The sequence below is a fragment of the Acartia tonsa genome, chromosome 3 (assembly GCF_053477335.1).
Source record: "Acartia tonsa isolate MP-2025a chromosome 3, ASM5347733v1, whole genome shotgun sequence".
In the NCBI taxonomy this organism is placed as follows: domain Eukaryota; kingdom Metazoa; phylum Arthropoda; class Copepoda; order Calanoida; family Acartiidae; genus Acartia; species Acartia tonsa.
Window position 1 is genome coordinate 25,106,927 of NC_137262.1, and position 7,334 is coordinate 25,114,260.

The 7,334-nt window shown below is 28.4% G+C and overlaps 1 protein-coding gene across 1 annotated transcript in view; it reads right to left on the bottom strand.

Moving 5' to 3' along the window:
* The window catches only part of LOC145313727 (uncharacterized), a 105,376-nt gene extending 98,706 nt beyond the window's left edge, over nt 1-6,670 (bottom strand). Inside the window, exon 1 of the mRNA XM_080153279.1 lies at nt 6,277-6,670. The gene's annotated coding sequence lies outside the window, so the exon portion shown is untranslated. The remainder of the gene's footprint in view (nt 1-6,276) is intronic.
* Nucleotides 6,671-7,334: the final 664 nt, after the last annotated feature.

Consider the following 7,334-nt stretch of genomic DNA (forward strand, 5'->3'; position numbering starts at 1 on the left):
TTTATTATGTCGACTATAGGTATCCTCTAAAAAAGCGAATAAAAAATTGTGTCCAAGGAAACTTTGCTGAAGTCTTTTTTACAGTTATTATATATTAACAAGACTTTGATCATTTTGTCACTATGGTAAATAAGAGGTTCTAATAGGGATGCTGTTCATAACGTAGCCGTTAATATAGCCAAAATATCTTCCGATCGAATTTATTTTTTTAATTCAATGCTGTATAGTCGTGAAATCCCTGCTCCTAGCCTCTATAATGCTTCGATGTTTTATTTTGAAGGTAGTTTTTTAGGGTAGGGTGTCCTAAAAACCGTCCAAAGACCAGTAGATATATACCATGTTTCCCTGAAAAGTAAGGCCCAAACGGTTCAGCTGTTATAGAGATCTTAAGCCAAAAACGTACATACGAAATTAAAGAAGATAAAAAAACTATTAAACCCTTTGAGATAGGGGAGAAGCAACTACTCATCAAAAATAAAAGTTTCAACACTTTTCAATTAAAGTTTTGTTACTGCAGAGTTGATTTATTTTGTGTTCCTGCATTTCAGTGTTTCATATCACATCAACATGGTGTTCCATAATCATAGAAACAAATAGCTTTTAAACAAAAGTAGGTGTTCAATAATAAAGTAAAGGATAATGGTTAGTTTGTACTATTGTAATAATATAAGGATCTCATGATTTAGTAAAAGTATACCTGCGCTCAAGTGAAGGCATACCTAGTTAAATTGATGTAGACAAACAATGACTTTTTATTTGTAAATTAAATTAAAAATAACTTAACATTGTTTTAATCTTAATCTCGACTTCACTATTCAGAAACACGAACCTAAGTGGCAAGCACAAAAATTCTCCGGAGGTGGGGGGTTTTAAACCATTATGGTATGAAATAATTGAAGATATTTCCTCATTATATCTTTTTTTTGGGAGTGTAACCAACACCTTCGAGGAATGTGATTTTAAACTAAAAAATATCAAACAAAAAGTTTAGATGATATTTAGCTCCTATTAAATTCTAACTTTAAAATAAATTGTAAAAATATTTGAGAATAAGATATTGTTGAAATTTCAGGTGACAATTCAGCCTTAACATCACATAAATTCTTATAATAAATTTATTTTTTATACATATACAGTTTAACATTATGGAAATTTGAAATAAAGTGAAAAGCTAGCAATAACATTAAGAAATTAAATAATAATGTCATTTTGGAAATACAAAATTTCAAATTCAAAATTAATGAAATGTCTAAAATTTAGGTCACCTTTAATACAATTTAATTAATTAATTAATAAGCACGAAAAAAAAGATTTTAGTGGTTAATAGACAATAAACCTAACAGTAGAAAGGGGAAATGTATAGTACGGATAAAATAGAAAATAGAGTACCTAGTGAAACTTGTGTAAGTTACACAGAACTTTAAATGTTTCGAAAGGATACATGGGTAGGCCAATGGAAATAACCATCTCATAAAAAGCTTCATGCTTCAGTTTTCAGTTGTACTTCGAAAAATTTGGGAGGAAAAGTAATTTACCTTGTATTGGCCTATCCCTGGAGTTAAATGGAAGTGTACGTGTATGTAAAGTAAAATGTTTAGATGAGAGGGGTAAACTTTGTTGAGTAAACTAAAATACAGGTAAAATAAGTCTATTCGCATGTATTTGGAAAGTATTTAATTCTGAATTTTTCTACTATTTACAATTATATTTTTGAACTAAAGACCTCAAAAAATATCTTTTAAACATTCTTCTTTCTGATACTTTACTTCAAAAGACAGCATTTTATGCAGAAAAAAAGGGTAGTGAGGAGGGTTGGTTAAATGGAGGTTTCCTTTTACTTTATCGTCAATTGGCTCAACCCATTTTAAGTAATCTTCATTGAACAAGAATCAAATTATTCGAAATTCCTAAAGAAACACCCATAGGCCAACAAAAAAACCATTAAAGGTATTTTTCTTGAAAGAATTAACAAATGACCAATTTGTTTCAAGTCTTAGCTGCATCGGATGATTCTTTCGTGTATAAATAACGAAGCTCATTACTTTCCAAAATTACCAATTTAACATGTAAATGTAAATGTAGACTTTCATCTTTTTTTACATTTAAACTAATTAAATCCAACATAAATAAGCAACCTGTGAATGTGTTATAAAATTGTGTTTATGCAATTCGATTCTTTTATTTAAAAAAACTGTTTTCAAATAAATCTATAAAATAAGAAAAATTTAATGTTTTGATGCAAATAAACTGTACTAATTGGTAAAATTAGATAGATTCTACATTAAGTTCATGATCACGAGGATGCCATCTTATAGAAAGCCAACCTTTTGATTGGAAGTCAAAATAAGCTTTATTGGCGCATTTGTGTTTTGAATTAAATCCATTTAGGAGAATACTATCAAAAATACCTAAATTGCGCTGCTATTTGTTGCAATCATCCTTGTTTCCAATATAAAGGTTTTGTATCAAAAGAAATTGTAAAATATTAAAACATTTTAATTTAGACGACAAAAGTAGACAATAAAAATGCATTTTAAAAGCGAAGCTCTTTTACATGAGTTCGTAATTCTGGCTTTTCATCAAAACCTTGCTTGTTGATTTTGACAGCAATTTTATATATAATCTAGTTATGCTATAATATTAATTATTGGATCGATGATTCCTGGGACAATAAGGCAAAATATTACAAGAGTAGCAAATCAATTTCATTTTGAAACATCATCCTTGTTGGAATTCCAAATTGTATTTAAAAAGATATTTTTTAATTTAGTTTTCAAGGCTGACAACTTTTCAGGGACGCATTAATTATGTAAGTAATATTGATTTATTCGAATTTCATATTAACTAGGACAATTATGTTCAAGTGTATTAATAACAAGCTAAAAGAATCTAGATTAAACATAAAAGTAAAGTATTGTTATATACAGTAAAAGCAAATTTTTTTAAAATTTGTAAATAAATCACAGATCATGTCGTTTGTTAAATAGATAATAAATTTCAAGTAATTTAATTTAATTGCTTTACTGATCAGGGATCTAAAGGGTTAAGACAATGGCCGATAAATTAATGTACATCCCCAATATTAATACACAAAATTACTCTGTACATTACAATTAGTGGTTGAAACTTTTGATACTCAACTTAATAATCCAATCAATCAAAATTCATTTAAAGTCCCTAAAGTTGTTAAACCAACAAATAAGAAAATGTTATTATGATTCTTCGGGGACTAGTGTAATAAACAGCCCATCGTCCTCTCTCTCTCTATTTACTGATAATCAATAAAAATAAATATGTACATGCACAATAAACAAAGAATTGAAATGACAGAGAAAGTTACAGAGAGGAAAATTGGACAGATGGACAAAGTAATTGTGTGGGAAATTTAGACAATTTTTTATAACATTGTATTCATAGCAATAAATTAAAACTTTAGAAAAGTATAGATGAAGGTGCATGGAGCTGATTTAGTCCATTAATTGCGTTGATTTAATTGTAATGCCTCATATTATAGCAATACACAGCTTAAATAAGTGTTTTATTACTGGCTATAATTACTTTTTTCTCTCCATTTTTATAAACATTACATGAAAAGTTATAGTTAATTATATATTCATTTTTGTAACAATGAAAAAACTATAACTAATGATGCAAACAAATGTTTTTTGTAGTGCAACTGCTCTATACATCAGTCCGTAATAATTTTGGGGACATAATTTCAATTGTTATTTTATCACATATCTGGAAAAAAATGGAAGACATACCAAAAAGTTATAGAATTGCAACGTTCCTCATAAATTGTAGGTAGGAAGCTCTATAGGAAATAAGCTATTATATAAATCATTTAACTTGCAAGGGGGTGGGGGGGGGGGGGCAATCTTTTTAATATCTTACTTCTTTTAAGTCCTAATGAGTGCAGGAATTAAATGATCGGTAATGGGGTTAAATTAATGTAGCTATAGGCATAAGTAAAACTTTAGCGAAGTTTGGGTTGAATTAACAATTTTGTTTTGGGTAATGTTTCAGTATGGCTTCGAAACCGATTTGTATCTACTGGATTAGAACCGATTCTTAGCCATACTAAAAATCATGTATAGCATCGTATCACAAACATTATTCCACGAATATTAAAATAAAAACCGTAAGATTAATATAATATATAATATCCACGGAAAGCTGTCTAAAATACGATGCGATAAGTAACTATTATTCATTATTATTTATGATAGTTATAATATGACTTTATCCCTAGTAAAATAAAATGTCATACTTCGTTTACTGCATTAGCAACTTGCAATAGGTATTAAATCTTTTTTTGGCAATAGGGAGGTACTCGTAGACAAAAAATCTCATGGTTACATGAATAGTTCACTGGAAAAAATTCATCATATTAGAATAAAAATCCAATGTTGCAAGGCCTGTCTGTCTCTCTGTCTGTCTGTGCTCTGTAACGCTATCGAGTAGAACACATGTTCAAATGTAATTTACTCAGATCAGGTGATTTGTAAGATATACTATTGAAATTTCTCAAGTTGATTTCTAGTCCTATAAACGTTGAAAGAAATGTTATTTACTTGGCTGCTATAATAGATAGAAAAGATGATTGAAATAAATTAGTTTTTATTTGTGCTTCGCTTCTCATGGATTTCATTATTCTTATGTATAGCAATCTTTCAGAAGACAGGAAATTAAAGGAAAGAATAATTTATCACTCATTGTCCTATCCCTATAACCATGAAACGTTGGCGAAACATTGGATAACCAAATTTTAATTAAAAATATTCAATTTACAAAGAAATTTGATCAAATACTAATATAATGATTTTGTCTAGTTATTGAAGCGAAGAATATTTTTATCAACTTTCTAATCTTCTTGTGGATCATATCTTCAAATTTGATTTGGTTTAATTTAACAATGTGCATTAATTTCCGCGCATGAATAACAATACCAAATCAGAAAAATAGCATACTATTAAAACACAGTGAGGGGACAATGGCTATTTATTACACTAGTTCCCAAAGTTTTAAAATAACGTTGTCTTATTTACTGACTTAACAACCTAGGAAACTTTTACTTAATTTTAATTGGTTGGTTTATAAAGTTTATCCTTACACTCCTTCCAATTAGCTTTTTATCATGTTTAAACACCTCTTTTTGTGTATTTGCTTGAATTATTTTAGCCAAAATAATTATTATACAGAAACGAAAACCCATATTTAATTTAAAAATCATATTTGTCTGTAATGATTCATAAGAAATTGACCAAAATTTGGCAATGAGATCCTGATTGAGAGCATAATAAAATAATTACTCACTATAAATACGATTACTTTTTGTTTTTTAATGATTTGATGCTAAAAAATCTAATTTAACAAATAATTATTTTTTAGAAACGATGCTTCTAAACAACTATAGTGTTTTTATTAGGAAGGAAGTTGACATTCGGCTATTAAACTGGTCCTCAAAGTCATTTCTTACTTGTTGGCTTAACAACTTTGGAGCCTTTTATTGAATTTCAATTGATTAATTCATTTATGTAAGTATCATATGTCTATCTTTTGACATTGCTATCCTTGTTTAAAATAATTATTTCAATAGGAATTTTAATGATATCTTTTTTTAACTTTAAAATATATTTCTTCCATTGTTTTTCAAAGAAAATCTAGATAAAATCTGCCACTCCCAAAAAGTGCCAAATTAAAGATAAAAACAATTTCAATAAGAAAGAAAAACAACTATTTAAATTAAAGTCATCCTCAATCCTCATGCAACAAAAAATTGCAAAAAAATAGCAAAGCATTTTTTTATATTCTTATAGTTTTTGATTCTATTTGATAGTAAAACAAGGATGACAACATCCATAAGTAGCGAAGCACAAAAAATCGTGGATGGGAATGTACAAGTAGATTTAAACAACCAAGTAGATAAAAACAACAGTTATTGAAAGAGTAGATACTCGAAACATACAAATCTAATAGCAACAGACCACAATCAAATTCCCTTACAAAATATTGATAGCAAATGCAGCTCAACAGACGGACATATTAAGATGCAGAGCAGATCCTCAGTGGTCATAAGAACCTTCTTACAAAATGTCAACAGTCTATCTTCGTTTATATTTAGTTGTTTATTCACGATAAATAGCAAATCAAACATCTTTATTGCATTATTTTTCTTTTAAAAAACGGTCGTTAGCTAGTTATTACTTAATTACTAATGAAAAGAATTATCATAGTTTAAGTTAATTACTTAAAAACTAGATTAAGATTTCTTACCTTGCGATTTTAATTGTTTTTATTCACTTTAATTTTCACAAAATAACAATAATTTTGTGTATAATTATAACCGAGGTCAGTCACAAATTAACAACAGTTAAACTAAAAATATTATTTTGTAAGGTTTCACTTCAAATAACACTTCAACACTGTGTGTATATATGTAGATAGATAGTATTTATTATTCTAATTAATTATTAACTTTTATATTACTCACATTTACTATACATATATCATTCTATTCAGAGGATTTATTTTTAAATTTTTCTATCTACCTGCCTTCTATGTTTTTATTATTATCACTATAAATACGTTGAAATTCACTGTAATATTTGATACGTAGCTCTGTCGCTGTCGCATCGGTAACTGGATCTTTGTTGTACGCGCCGTGTTACTTGGTCTGTACGCCGTGTTACTTGGTCTGTACGCGCCGTGTTGGTTGGTCTGTACGCTCAGCGAAGCAGACGAATGAAGCTCTACGGTTCTTAAGTATGTAGTAGTGGAGTAGTGCGCCTGAAAAGTGTCCGTTTAAAACCATTAAATATTTCTTTTAGCAAAAAACTTGCGCTGATTTCTGAATATTTAAAAGTATTATACCTGTCATACTAAATATCTTACAGAGTATACTATAAAATAAGAGAATTAGCCCCGAGCTTCTAGGAATCTATATTTTAAGGTAGGTGGGAAACAAAAAAACGCAACATAACAATCTCTTGATGTCTAAATATAGAGAAAATAGCCTAAAACATCACAGGAAAAAAAGCTTTATAAAATGGAGAACCTTATAGGATACGTTGTTATTAAGATTTTAAGGGACAGACAAAAACCTTATTAATTTTTTGTAAAGGTAAGATAAAAATATATTACCAAAAATCATATATTGAATTTTTGTTGTTGTTGATATTATTAGTTGCTTACTATTTTCTCTATTTACTCTTTTAATTAACATCAACCTTGCAGCTCACTTTTGACATTAAAGCCTTTTCCTATATATACAGAACAGAAAAAATATAAATTTATTTTATTTGCTGTTGTACCTATTATTATTAAAGCTGCAA